This window comes from Triticum dicoccoides, chromosome 2B (genome assembly GCF_002162155.2).
Source record: "Triticum dicoccoides isolate Atlit2015 ecotype Zavitan chromosome 2B, WEW_v2.0, whole genome shotgun sequence".
NCBI lineage: Eukaryota > Viridiplantae > Streptophyta > Magnoliopsida > Poales > Poaceae > Triticum > Triticum dicoccoides.
In genome coordinates this window covers 626,238,093-626,252,468 of record NC_041383.1, presented here as the reverse complement: position 1 = coordinate 626,252,468, position 14,376 = coordinate 626,238,093, and the positions used below count along the sequence as shown (strand labels likewise).

Below are 14,376 nucleotides of genomic sequence, written 5' to 3'. Positions count from 1 at the left end.
TTGGGTGACCTGATTTACTATGCTGGTTGGGCATTTGATGCATGCATCGATCTCTTTTTGTTTTTCTTTTGATGAGATTATGTGTACAACATGCAGTTCGATTCTACGATGACGTGGTATAGCTATTTGTTTTTCTAGAAATCGAGCATGCATGCGCGTAGATGATGCAGGCGTACGTTTTTGGCGAAGGAGAGGATGCGCGTACATGATACAAGCGATATGTGAAAAACCAAACAAACAAATTCATAGTCCAGCACAATCGCACAAACAAACAAACAAACAACCAGAAAAAGGGAAAAGCCTAGAACTTAAGACTGATTACAATCCAATAGAAGAGAAGATAGTTAACGGGGCTAATCTGCTTATGATGACGTTAGCCGATGAGACTTCATCTGGACGGACCCATTGATTTATTGGAAATTAGTCGAGACAAACTATAACAATGAGAAAGTTGTGCGAAGGACATAAACGTACTTGAGCCATGTCGACTCATCGTGTGAGAAATCAAGTATGTGATCAAGCAAAGGTGATGGAGATTGGGCTCCGCACTGTGTGCTTCTCGGATACCCACCGTAGAGCACCTTGCACCACCCTTGCACCGTTCTGCCACGGCCACACGTATACCGAAAAGATCACCTCCTGGTTCGCTTAGATGAACTCCAGCTCCCTCGGGTAGACGTCCACGCTTACGCCACTGCTTGGCATGTCGATCGCAGCATAGTACACCGAAGGCACCTCCCCGACGTTCTTCACCTTGCGCCTCACGACCACCGGCAAAGCAACCGAGATCGACGGATAATTCAGCAGGCGGTTGCTATGACCAAGGTGGTCAAGCAATCAATCCGCCGGCGCACGATCACCGGCACCTGCTGGCTCATGTACATGCTACAGAGGTAGCCGATGTAATCCTCGGGGGTGATGTCGTAGACTAGGCCAGGGTCAGCGGCCTTCATTGGGTGACATGCCCGGTGCCGGTGGCGAAGAAGTTGGCCGCCATGCGCTGCTCGTTGAGTATGGGATTGCCGGAGCGGTCGGTGATGTCGGCCGTCGTCATCATGGCCGACTTGATCGCCGCCGGCGACCAGTCCGGGTGCTTGCTCTTGATCAGCGCTGCAATGCCGACGAGGTGCGGTGTCGACATGGACGTGCCGGAGATGATGTTGAAGGTCGGTCCGGGAAGAACCGGTGCTGACGGTGGCCCGACCTGAAACGGCCATGCGGCGAGCACGTTCACCCCCGGCCCCGTGATGTCGGGCTTCAGAAAGCCAGGGCCTTGACGGCTAGGCCCACGAGACGAGAAGAAAACGATCGACGGAGCAGGTGACGTGCCGAGCACTGTGCCGCTGAAGCCGATACTCGCCACCGGGTTCACCGTGGAGTTGAGGTAGGATTTGATGGCTGCGCCCGCGAAGTAGTCGACGCTCGACGCCGGGAGGGCGTTCGCCTGGGCTAACGTGTCGTAGCCTTGGGCAAACTGGTTCGCCAAGATCATGCCGACGCCGCCGGCACTCAGCACCACCTGGCCTTGGTTCATCGCCGAGATATTTCTCGTGAGCTCACAGAGCACTATCTTGCCCTTGACGTCGACGCCGTCCAGCGAGCCGTTCCCACAGAACTCGGCCAGTGGCTTCCCGCTCGCGCCGGCGGACACCAACGGGTAGAAGGCACTGGGCACACCGGCGTTTGGCTGGTAGAGTGACTCGCCGTGGAAATATGCGCCGTTCCCCAGCTGCACGATCGAACGGATGGAGCGGTCCATGGTACTCGCGGCGACGGTGAGCATCCACGGAGCTTCTGTCAGGCCCGTTGAGCGTGTAGTGTTATCTTCAGTTAGCTGTAGCTGTTAGGTTCAGTAGTGGGACGTCTAGGATCGCTCCTTACCTTTTCAACGCTCGTCGCTAGCCGTTAGATCTTACTGTTCTGTTTCATGCCGTTGCTGTTACTTTTCAGACTGTTGCCAGTGAGGCTGTCCACCTGTAAAGGTAGCCGGGTTGTGGCTGGCCAGGGTATCGAATCTTCTATGGCATTGCCGTGATGGCTAAGCAAACATACACCTAATACAAATATCTCAGATCTGGGCTAGTTTTTCCCCATTCTTTCATCCTAAATTTCCTAGTCTGCTATCTGAATTATAGTCCGGTCCTGACAAATTGGTATCAGTAGCTAGCGATTCCTTGGAGATAGCGTTCCGGCGGACAGCAATTTGCTTTTCCCCAAGTTTTCCCCACCCAATTCCCACCCTCTTCTCTGATGTCGATGGCAGCGTGGTGGCGGCGATCGATGGCGGCGTAGGCGGCGGCGTTTTGTTCGAGTACAGATCAGTCGAGCCGGAGCGGTTGGTTGAGCTCACTGCTCAATTGGTAAAATTCTGCGTCTGAAGCACTGATCCGTGTACTTTGGCGGAGTGGATCGAGGTGGCGGCAGGATCTGGAGCGAAGGAAGGTTGCGGGAACACCGTGGTAAAATCCCTTACTTCTTCTTCAGATCAAGGCGATGGGGTGTGCTAAGGCGATCGACGAGGCGAAGCTGCAAGACTTGTTGTCCTTAAAAGATGATGTGGGAATCATGCAGAAAGACCAGTCGCAGATGCAAGCGGACATGGCCAAATTGCACGATGAGGTGCACTCCATCAGTTCCAAGCAAGGGGAGATTGCAACACAGGTGGGCAGTGTCGAGCAAGTGGTTCTGGATCTGGGCAAGCAACTTTCCACTATCAACTCAGTGTTACAAGCCTTGGTCAAAGCACCAGTTCATGGAAATCCTACGGATATTCCTTCAAGCTCCCAACAGAGGCCTAGATCACCAACAGTGTCGCAGGAGCAGTTGCAAAACCAAACACTCAGAACAGAGCAATTAAAACAGCAATTGGAAGCAGAAAAAGAGAAAACAAGACAGATGGAAGAATTACAACTCCACAATCTTCCTCCAGTCAGAATTAACAAACCAGCAGTTCCTCCTAGATATGAACAGCAGGCAGAACAGAGCAGGCAAGTCCTCTTGGTACTCCACTCAGAACACATCAGCCTTACACTCCTGCATTCCAGCAGTACAACCTCCAAAACAGGGATAGGCAGTTATGGCAAGGATATGCAAAAATATATAAACAAGACATGCAATGTCAATTCATGAAATCTATAACAAAGGGACCTAAAATGGATTTTCCTAGGTTTGAGGGAGAAGACCCAGTGGGATGGATAAGGCAGTGCAACAAGTATTTTCAAATGTCAGGAGCACCAGAAGAATATAAAGTCTCTCTCGCCCAATTATACATGATTGGTGAAGCAGATGTATGGCTCAGAAGATCGGGGTTATTAAAGAAGAAAGTATCATGGAAGGAATTTGGCAGTCACTAAAAGATTTTCCACACAAGGCTCTTATGACTTAACTGAGAAATTCAACTCAGTTAAGCAATCAAATAGCAGTGTGTCCGAATACACAAAAATATTTGAGGATCTCATGGCTGATGTTCAAGAGGAAAATCCAGAGCTTGGAGAATCTTGGTTTGTCAGATGTTATGTCAATGGGTTAAGAGAGGGAATAAAGTTCCAAATCAGACCTCTGAGACCCCAAACACTGACAGATGCCTATTGGTTAGCTAGGGATGTGGAACCCTGTCATCCACCTGTGGCAGTTACTGCAAAAAGGACAACTGTTCCTTACAACAATTACTACCAGAAGAGCAATACAAATTATCCCCCCAAGGTGAATGTTGTTCCTGTTATACAACAACAACTTCCTGCCAGACACACTGAACCTCCTGTCAGTAATGTTCAGAAAATCAGGAAAGTGGGAGAATGCTGGAGATGTGGTGACAAATGGGTACATGGTCATAAATGTAAATTAGTACCCAATGTCCAGGCAATGCAACAGGAACAAGAGGAACAAGTCACTTATGACATTGAGGAACAACTGTTGGAGGAGCAAATAGAACAAGTGACAGAAGCTGATCAAGCTATGTTCATTTCTGCTTTTGCAATGGGTCAGCAGCTTGCAGTCCCAACACCTACAGTAATTATCCATATAAATGGAAAAAGAGCAGTTGCACTGTTGGATTCAGGTAGTACCACATCATTCATAAATCAAGACTTTGCAGTTAAAGCAAACTGCAACTTACTACCTGTCAAACCTAGAAGAATTGCAGTTGCTGGGGGAGGCATACTAACATCTTCTGCAGTTGTCCCTAATTGCCAGTTTCAGATATCTAAAATGACACTTTCACACAGTTTTAGGACTCTGGCATTACCTAGTCATGATGCAATTTTGGGATATGCTTGGTTTACTGCAGTTAGCCCTGTTTCCTTTGACATTCCTGCAAAACAGTTCAGTTTTACACATGAAAGAAAGCAGACTGTATCCACAGCAGTATTCACTACTCCTGCTAGTCTGAAAGAGGTACCTGTTAAGAAAGTGAAAAAGCTGATGGATAAAGGACCTGAGATCTTCTTGTGCCAAGTCAATAACATACTCATGGATGCACCAGAAGATTTTAAAATTCCCCCACAAATACAGAAATTACTGTTGGAGTATGCTGATCTATTTGAAGAACCTAAAACTTTGCCTCCTCATAGGGTCCTGGACCACACCATTCCTCTGGTGGAGGGTGCTACACCACCACAAGTTGGACCTTACAGGGTGCCTCAGAACCAAAAAAGAGAAATGGAGGAGCAAATCAAAAAGTTGCTGGCTGCACATCTTATTAGACACAGTCAAAGTCCCTTTGCAGCTCCTGTCATACTAGTCAAAAAGAGAGATGGATCAATGAGACTGTGCACAGACTACAGAAAACTGAACTCTCTTACAATTAAAAACAAATTTCCCATACCTGTCATAGAAGACCTTTTGGATGAGTTGCATGGAGCAAAATATTTCACAAAACTGGATTTAAGGTCAGGCTACCATCAAATAAGAATGTCACCAGCAGATGTCCATAAAACTGCATTCAGAACATTCTTGGGTCATTTTGAATTCCTGGTTATGCCTTTTGGCCTTTCCAATGCTCCTGGCACTTTCCAGGAATTAATGAACACCATATTTGGTCCTTATTTGAGGAAATTTGTGTTGGTTTTCTTTGATGATATATTGATCTTCAGTAAAAACCTCACAGAGCACTTGGAACATATCAATCTGGTACTGGATGTTTTGAGAGAACATCAGCTGTTTGCCAAAATGTCCAAGTGTGTGTTTGCAGCTCAGAAAGTGGAATATTTAGGGCATGTGATCTCTGCAGATGGAGTAGCTACTGACCCACAAAAGATCTCTGCAATAGCTGAATGGCCAGTCCTTGAGAACATCACTAAACTGAGAAGCTTTTTGGGCCTAGCAGGCTATTATAGAAGATTTATAAAGGGCTATGGTGTAATTTGCAGACCTTTGCATAATCTGCTTAAAAAGGGAAATTTCAAGTGGCAACCTGAACATACCAATGCCTTTCAACAATTCAAACAAGAACTAACTACTGCTCCAGTTTTGGCCCTGCCAGATTTTTCCAAACCATTCATTTTGGAAACTGATGCATCAGGAAAGGGAATTGGGGTTGTCCTAATGCAGCAAGGCAGACCAATTTCTTTCTACAGCTCATCCCTATGCCCAAGGAATGCAGCCATGTCCACATATGAAAAGGAGGCCCTGGCTATTTTAGAAGCACTCAAAAGATGGAGACATTATCTGTTAGGGAAAGAGTTGATCATTAAAACAGATCAACAATCTCTCAAATTCATTACTGATCAAAGGATCACTGAAGGAGTCCAACACAAACTAATGATGAAGTTGTTGGAATTTAATTTCACTATCCAGTACAAAAAGGGAATTCAAAACAAGGTGGCTGATGCTCTGTCAAGAATTCTCCCTAAATGCATGCTATCTCTGCAGCTACACCTACTTGGGCAGAAGATTTGGTGACAAGCTATCAGCAAGACCCTACCAGCTTGCAGTTGCTGGAAAAACTCCTCATTCAAGGGAGTGATAAATTGCCAGATTAGTCTCTAGCAGCTGGAATTATAAGATATAAAGGAAAAATCTATGTGTGAGACTCTCCTGACTTGCAGCAAAAACTACTGGCAGCCTTACACAGTTCTCCTGTAGGGGGCCACTCAGGTAGAAGAGCAACCTATCACAGGGTGAAAAGCATTTTCTACTGGCCTGGTCTAAAGGCAGTTGTAGAAGCCTTCATAGCTGCTTGCCCTGTCTGTTAGAGAGCTAAGCATGAGAATTGCTTGCAACCAGGATTGCTAGAGCCCCTACCTGTTACTGATATGGCCTGGCAGCACATCTCAATGGATTTTATTGAGGGACTTCCCAAATCACAAGGGAAAGATGTGATCATGGTGGTAGTGGATAGGTTTACCAAATACTCTCACTTCATCCCACTGTCTCATCCGTACTCAGTACTCAGTGTGACTCAAGCATTTGTGGATAATATCATCAGATTACATGGCCCTCCCAAATTAATTATATCTGACAGAGATAGAATTTTCACCAGCCAACTATGGAGGGATATCTTCTCTGCATTGAAAGTGGAACTCAGATACAGTACTGCTTACCATCCTCAAACTGATGGTCAGACTGAGCGTGTCAATCAGTGTTTGGAAACGTATCTGAGATGCATGACTACATCTGCTCCTACAAAGTGGTTGTCTTGGCTCTCATTGGCAGAATTCTGGTATAACTCAACTTACCACACTGCCATTAAAATGTCCCCCTTCCAAGCTCTGTATGGATTTCCCCCTCCTCTCATATCAGAATTGGCAATACCTGGACCTGAGGATGAAGAAGCACATGACTTTTTAACTGCCAAACAGCAGATCCTACAGCAGCTCAAAGACAATCTGGTGCTGGCACAGAACAGAATGAAGAAGTATGCTGATACTAAGAGAGTTGAGAGAAGCTTTCAGGTGGGAGATCCAGTATATTTGAAAATGGCTCCATACAAATTAACAGCCTTTGGATTCAGAGGTGCTTTAAAGTTGCAAAACAAATTCTACGACCCATTTTTGGTCATTCAGAAAGTGGGAAATGCAGCTTACAAATTGCAGTTGCCTAGTGGGGTGCAAATCCACCCAGTATTCCATGTGAGCCAATTAAAGAAGCACATTGGGGATAAGTCAATACCTGATCCTAACCTGCCACTTGTGAACCAGGATGGAACAATCAGAAGGGGACCAGAGGAAGTGTTAGAAGTTCGACAAGTTCCTCGGCACAACTTACCAGTGGTGCAGTGGCTTATCAAATGGATTAACTTGCCGACAACCGACGCAACATGGGAAGACGCAGATTTTATCAAGTAAACATTTCCGGAGTTCTTCAGCAACACTACAAAAGCATGGCGTGCAGCAGCAGCAACGCCGTGAGGACACGTGGAGACTCAAGGAGGGGGCAATGTCAGGCCCATTGAGCGTGTAGTGTTATCTTCAGTTAGCTGTAGCTGTTAGGTTCAGTAGTGGGATGGCTACGATCGCTCCTTACCTTTTCAACGCTCGTCGCTAGCCGTTAGATCTTACTGTTCCGTTTCATGCCGTTATTGTTACTTTTCAGACTGTTGCCAGTAAGGCTGTCCACCTATAAAGGTAGCCGGGTTGTGGCTGGCCAGGGTATCGAATCTTCTATGGCATTGCCGTGATGGCTAAGCAAACATGCAGCTAATACAAATATCTCAGATCTGGGCTAGTTTTTCCCCATTCTTTCCTCCTAAATTTCCTAGTCTGCTATCTGAATTATAGTCCGGTCCTGACAGCTTCGTTTATCACGGTGCTCTCTCCCGGGCCGGAGTTGCCAGCAGCCATGCTCACAAAGATGCCCTTCTCGATGGCGCCGAACGTCCCAATGGCAATAGGATCTAGGTGAAAGGGCACCGACGGCCCGCCGAGAGACATGGAGATGACGTCGCAAGCGTCGCCAACAGCGGCGTCAACACCGGCCAGTATGTCGGACGCCTCGCAGCCTCCATTGAGGTCGCACACCTTGTACATGGCAATGTGCGCGCGGGCCGCAATCCCGGCGGCGGTGCCCAACGCGTGGCCGAGCACATTAGCGCCCGGCACGACCGCTCCCGCCGCGGTGCTCGCTGTGTGAGTGCCGTGCCCAAAGTCATCGACAGGCGGCACCCGCGCGGAAGTGCCGTTCGGGCCGTTGAGGGTGGCGACGAAGTTGCGCGCGCCGATGAGCTTGTTGTTGCACGAGGTGCGGTTGAAGTCGCAGCGCCCCTTCCACTTGGCCGGCGGCGGCGGCATGCCGTCGTCGCTGAAGGACGGGTGGTCAGGGAAGATGCCGGTGTCGATCACGCCGACAATGACGCCGGCGCCGAACTCCGACGTGTAGTTCCGCCGCCCCTGCTCCACGTCCAGCCCAAGGAACTCGGGCGTGTGCGTCGAGCATCGTGTACGTCCGGTCAGAGGTTGCGCTGAGGAACCCGGGCATGGCGGACATCGCCTCGAGCTCGCTGCGCGTCAGCCGGGCCGCGAACCCGCTGGCGACGTGGTGGTACGCGTGGACGAGCCGGCCATGGTCGGGGAGGAACGAGTGGTACCACGCCTTCCGATCGTCCGCGGTGCCGAACACGTGGTTCTCCTCCGCTTGCACGTGGACGATGAACGTGCTGAGCTCGTCGCCGGTTGCCTCGGCGGCGATCGCGAGGAGAAGGAACGGGAGTAGGGAGAGCAGGGAGATCATGCTTTCCATGGCTTTCTTGGGATTTCTGTTCGTGTGGCAGCATGCCCTTTTATATGACGAACTACTAGTACGTGCTAGCTCCTGTCATATTACACGTCAGATTGCTCCCAAATGCCAGCTTTGTCCTCTGACTCCTGTCCAGGAATCGTTATGAACATGGCGGGCGTTGCAGCCGGCGGAGCTTTGTGCTGATTCTGGAGTTAATGCGATGCTGTGATTCCCGGTTAACAAACGGAATGGAGGCATGGAGGCTGGAGCGATGTTCGTGGCCTTGTGGCCTCCGCCCGTAATGTTTACCTTCGATCAAAACGAAGCATATCCATGTTTCTAGGAGGGTTAGAAATTTCACGTATTTCGGTGGGGTCTAAAATATCTGTAACCCAGAAATTTCGAGGCAGTTTCAAACTACTGTCAAAATAAATTTGTACTACTATCTTAAAGTTTATTTAAATTAAGTGAATTTCAAAAGCTCAAAATCCGAAAGAACTTATGATGTTTTGCAAACTTCAGTGAGGTCCGGATTTGTTTTGTTTTCAAAATTTAAAACCTTCCACGGTCTCGAAAAGAAAAAGAAAAAGCATCCAAAGAGAAACATCGAGTAAATTCCGCTGGTCATCATGTTCTTCTTGGCACAGGGAGTTGACTCTTTACAGAGTCAAAATTTGGTGTTGCTAATTATTCCTATTTTTTTTTCAAATTTGGTTTTGCAGGTAGTTACCACTTACCACTAAAAATCTACCGAGACAAACACAATCAATAGGCAAAATGAAGGTACTTTAGAGCATCTACAGCCGCGGATAGCAAATCCGACCCCTCAAACCTCTGCGAATGTGCCCGGATTTGTCCGCGGACAGTGACCAGTCACGCATCAAATTTGCCCATCTACATCTGCATACCTCATACTACAAACTTTAGATCCATATACAAAAGCATGCAAACGATGAAATTCACATAGTACGTAGATCAAATAATCTATACTACCCTAATCCTCATCGGAGATGACCACTATCTCGTGCCCGGCTCCGGGTACATGTGCGATAGCCGCAGCTCCGGCTCCTGCAGCTCATTCGGCTGCTCCGCCTCCATCTCCATTTCCACCTCATCGAAAAGCGTGTTGGTCACTGCCCGCTCTTGTCGGATGAACTACCGGTTGACCTCCACATAAGTTTGGGCTGACGGTGCGGAGCGGGAGGAGGTGGATGTGGCTAGGGTTGGGGCACGCCAGCCGGCTTAAATAGCCGGATTTGGCATCGAGCAGCAAGTCAGGGCGGCCCAACACGTCGTTCACACTCCCCACTGGACTAGACGTCCGTCGGACCGCCGGGTTCCCGGACGATTCCATGTGTGACCCCATCGTTAGTCTGATGTGGCGGACGCACCTGAGCACCCCCACATCCGCCCTAGATTCGGGCTGGATATGAGGGGTGCCGGCCAGACCAGGCGTTTGAGGCCCGTCTAGGTCAGGTTTTTTATGACCGGGTCGTCCACCCGGGCGTTTGAGGCCGGTTTGGGGTGCCTGGCTGTAGATGTTCTCATAGATGTTTTGTAAGGACAGACAGTAGGTGATCTTCCATTGCACTAAAGATTAGGGTTTTACATGAAACGGAAAAAATGCCCAAAGGCACAAAATTCTTCATAGTGTACGTGTTAGTGCCCCCTTCGTAAGCGGCTTGGTACGTGTCACTGCGTTGGGTCAGTTCTTTCGTAGTGCTGGCTATGAAGGTCGACGAGTGCTCTCGGGTTGGCCGGCAGTGGGGATTTGGTTGTTGTGATGGGTGGGTGTCGGTGGATGAGATCGATCGATGTGAGCATTGTCGGTCTTGAGGTTCATCTCCCTAGGCGCTTCCACGAGGGAAAAAACCGGTCGGTGGCGTTGCCTTGCTCTGCTCTCTAGTGCGGCGAGCGGCTTCTCAGTGCCGTCAGTGTGGATCGGTGCTTAGATTGTTTCGTCCATCCACAACGTGTTTCCGTAGCCGATTGTGGGGTTGTTGTTGTCGGTCTTCATGCCGTCGAGATATGCTCTTGGTCGGCTGGTTGCATCCTTGTTCGCATCAGACACATGCTCCCATGAAGCCTTGTGTCTGCTGATGGATCTAGGTCAGATCGGCGGCAAGAATATTCAAGATGCACACTGAAACCGGTATCAAGGTGTATTTCCTCTCTTCTGTCCTCCCGTTACCCTCCTTTCTCCTCTCTCTATCTAATGGTCTTTGGCGAGTAATTAGGCTATCAAAGCACCATGAACATGGTGTTCTTTTGAGGAACTAGGGGGAGAAAGAGCCTCAATCGATGGCCACGTAGATGGTATTGGTGGCAGCTAGCCTCGGTCCCCTGCACTGTGTTTGAGGGGGGTTATAGGGGACTGTGAGGGATTAAATCCCCTATGAGTCAAATTCCTATCCAATCCCCTTCAAACCTTTACAAACCTCTTGAGGCCTTGTTTGGTACTAGGGTTTTTGTCGGTGTACTAGAGTAGGGGTACCCTAGTACCCCGAATTTGTGCACGGGCAGTTGCAGCACCCCGCGGCAAGGCTTGCGGGGCGACCGCCAAGGTCCTCCGTGGTTCCTTTGGAGCCATTCAAGAACAAAATATTCAAGCCAAGGAGACAAGGCCCCGGCAAGAGGAGCTTGCCGGGAAGGCCAACCAAGGCATCTCAAGGAACTTGCCGCGACGCGCCGCGCGTCCCGGCGAGGCCCGGTGAGCGACAAGCTTCCGGACGCGGCAAGACAACGACCGCGGCAAGGCGCTTGCCGCGGCAAGCTACCACTCTGTACCCGCGCTCCAGCACATCCACCAACGTGTCGCCCTGGGGCCTTTCCAGGCGCGCGTGGCAAGAGGCTGTGCAGCCAGCGGTGCGAGGTGGCAAGCGACGCTGAAAAGATTGCCATCGTGGCGAGCGGTGGCGTCCCTGACGGTCCCTTTTTGCACTGTTTGGGCGACACAGACGGGCATTTAATGCCTTTGTCCCCTGCCGTCAGGGTTAGGTAGGATACACTGTACAGGTAGTTGTACCAACCGCGATTCCTTTTCCATTTTTACCCTTGTCTACGTTGCCACCTGTCGGTGACCCCTTTAGCTTATAAAAGGAGGCCCATGCGCAATGTAGAGGAGGTTCGGCTCGGAGGCAGAAAAACACTCACGCTCAGTCTCGTTAGCAGCTAGAGTGCACTGTAGCACTCAGCGCTCCCGAGCAAGAACTCAATACACTCAGACATGCAGCAGTAGGAGTGTTATCTCTCCGGAGAGCTCCGAAGCTGGGTAAACTGCTCGTGTGCTTCGCCTCGATTCGCTCTTTGTGCGATCTCCGCCCCCCGCCGAACCGAAAGGGGCTCGGTCCGCCGGTCCCATAGGTGTTCATGGATCAGCTTCCCCGACATCTTTGGCGCGCCAGGTAGGGGGCGTCGAGGTTGTGTGAACCTGATCCGGCGTTCACACGAGCTAGATCTTCATCTTCTTCATCGACATGCCACCGAAGAAGAAGGCTTCGGGGGCAACTGTTCCGTCCACGTCAATCCCACCACCACCGGAGCAATCGGGTGGTGGGGTAGACGCCGGCGGAAGAACGGGCATCGACGAGGAAGCTCACGGTGCTGCCAGGTCCAAGGACAAGGCTGCGCAGACCTCGGCGTCCGTACATGCACCGCGCCCATCTCAGGAGGCGCAGGACCGACAGCGTCATGGTATTCGCAGTACCATACGTTTGTTGGACCAAGATCGAGCTGGTGGATCTCGGGGTGCTCAAGACCAGCATGCACGCCAACATGCAGGCACGAGCGAGACACGGTCACCTGGACGGGATACTGCTCCTTCTAACATAGTTAGAAGTCCGAGCATATCCCGCTCCTCGCACCGTTCGCCACTGCCCCCACCACTCCAGCAGAAGTTTTGGCGCGAGCTCAACTGCTCCTAGATTACCCTCCGACGGCAGACAAGATCGACGAATGGAGGGCCACCATTCAAAGTCTCACCGGCTTCGCCAACGGCGACACTACGCGGCAGCCGAGTACATCGCTGCCGCGGTAGGACTGCCAGGCGCGAGCCGATGGCGACGAAACCGGTGGAGGTGCAACCACCATGCACTCTCCACCCCGAAGGCCAAGATCGCCGACTCGCCGGATCCACCTCGACAGCGACTCTACCGCATCGTCGGATCCACGAGCCCGTCGCGATCAGCGCCAAGTTCTTCACGAACGGCAGCAAGAAGACGCTCGTACTCGCATCGAGCGCCGAAGAGAAGCACGGCGTCAATCGGACCAGCGCGTTGGGCCCTCTGTCAACGTGCATGCGCCAGGGGAACCGGGCGACTTGCCTTACGCGGTAGGTTGCCCTGTGTTCACTCGTGAGCTGCGGCAAGTCCAGTGGTCCAGCACGAAGAATTTCAAGCCAGACGTACCAGAGAAGTACGACGGCAAGTCGCATCCGTCGGAGTTCCTCAGCATCTACACCATTGCGGTGCAAGCTGCCGGGGGGCGGGACGACAAGATCCTTGCCAACTACTTCCCGCTGGTGCTCAAGCCCAATGTCAGATCCTGGCTCATGCACTTGCCGGACGGCTCCATATCCTCCTGGGCAGACCTCTGCCATCAGTTTGTCGGCGCCTTTACAGGCGGCCACAAGCCTCATGGCCAAGAAAGTGACCTTCATCTGCTCGCCCAGAAGGAAGGAGAGCCCCTGCGCAAGTACATTCAGTGATTCAGCCGCGTACAGCACAACATCCCAGATGTCCACCCTGCCGCGGTAATCAGCGCGTTCCATCAGAACGTGCGAAACCGCAGGATGTGGGAGGAGATGGCGATGTGCAAGATCAGAGACGTCAGTGAGCTATATGCCCTGGCCGACAAGTGTGCACGTGCTGAGGAAGGAAGGAAACTCCCCGGAGAGAATACAGGAGCAGGAGGATCTGATAGTGAGGATGCTGCCCCGGCAAAGAAAAACCGGCGGCGGAACAACAGGAAGAAGAAAGGCAAAGAGGTGCTAGTCGTTGAGCAGTCTGGCAAGAAAGCCAAAGCTTGTAGCTCCAGCAAGGAGATTGCCGCAGGCACCAACCACCAGGCTGTGGCGGTCGGCGACAAGCAGGACGGCACCAACAGGCAGTACTGCAAGATCCACCGCACCAAGGTCCATGACCTCCAGAGCTGCAAGAAAGTCGAGCAGCTTGTCGAGCAGCAAAAGGCTGAATACGAGCGACGCGACAAGGAGAAGGCCCAGGAAGGTGCTGGAGGAGCCGGCAAGAAACGCCCCAGCCGAGGAGGACGCCGCGGCAAGGCCAAGCAGCGGCAAGGAGACAGACCTCCCCGCGGCCGCGACAAGGATGAAGAGGACGACGACGATGAAGATATGGATGATAATGAGACCAATGAGTAGGAGTTCCAGAAAGCCACAGAGATCCTGTGCATTGACGGCGGTGCTTCTCTGCACACTTCACACCGCCAGCTCAAGCAGTGGGTGCGGGAAGTCAATGCAGCAGAACCACCCATCGAGTCACGCAGGCCTCTGAAATGGTCCAGCACGCCTATCATCTTTGATATTGAGGACCACCCTGATCGCATAACTGCGGTCGGGTGCTTGCCGATGTTGGTTTCACCAACTATCCGCAACCTCAAGGTCACTAAGATGCTAGTTGACGGCGGGGCCGGCTTGAACCTGATCTCCTCCGCGGTACTCCAGAAACTCCAGATCTCTGACAGCGAGCTCGAAGAGACCGGCACATT

At 51.1% G+C, this 14,376-nt stretch overlaps 1 pseudogene; it reads right to left on the bottom strand.

Moving 5' to 3' along the window:
* Positions 1-516: 516 nt before the first annotated feature.
* Positions 517-8,673, bottom strand: LOC119368137 (annotated as a pseudogene).
* Between the last annotated feature and the right edge of the window lie 5,703 nt (positions 8,674-14,376).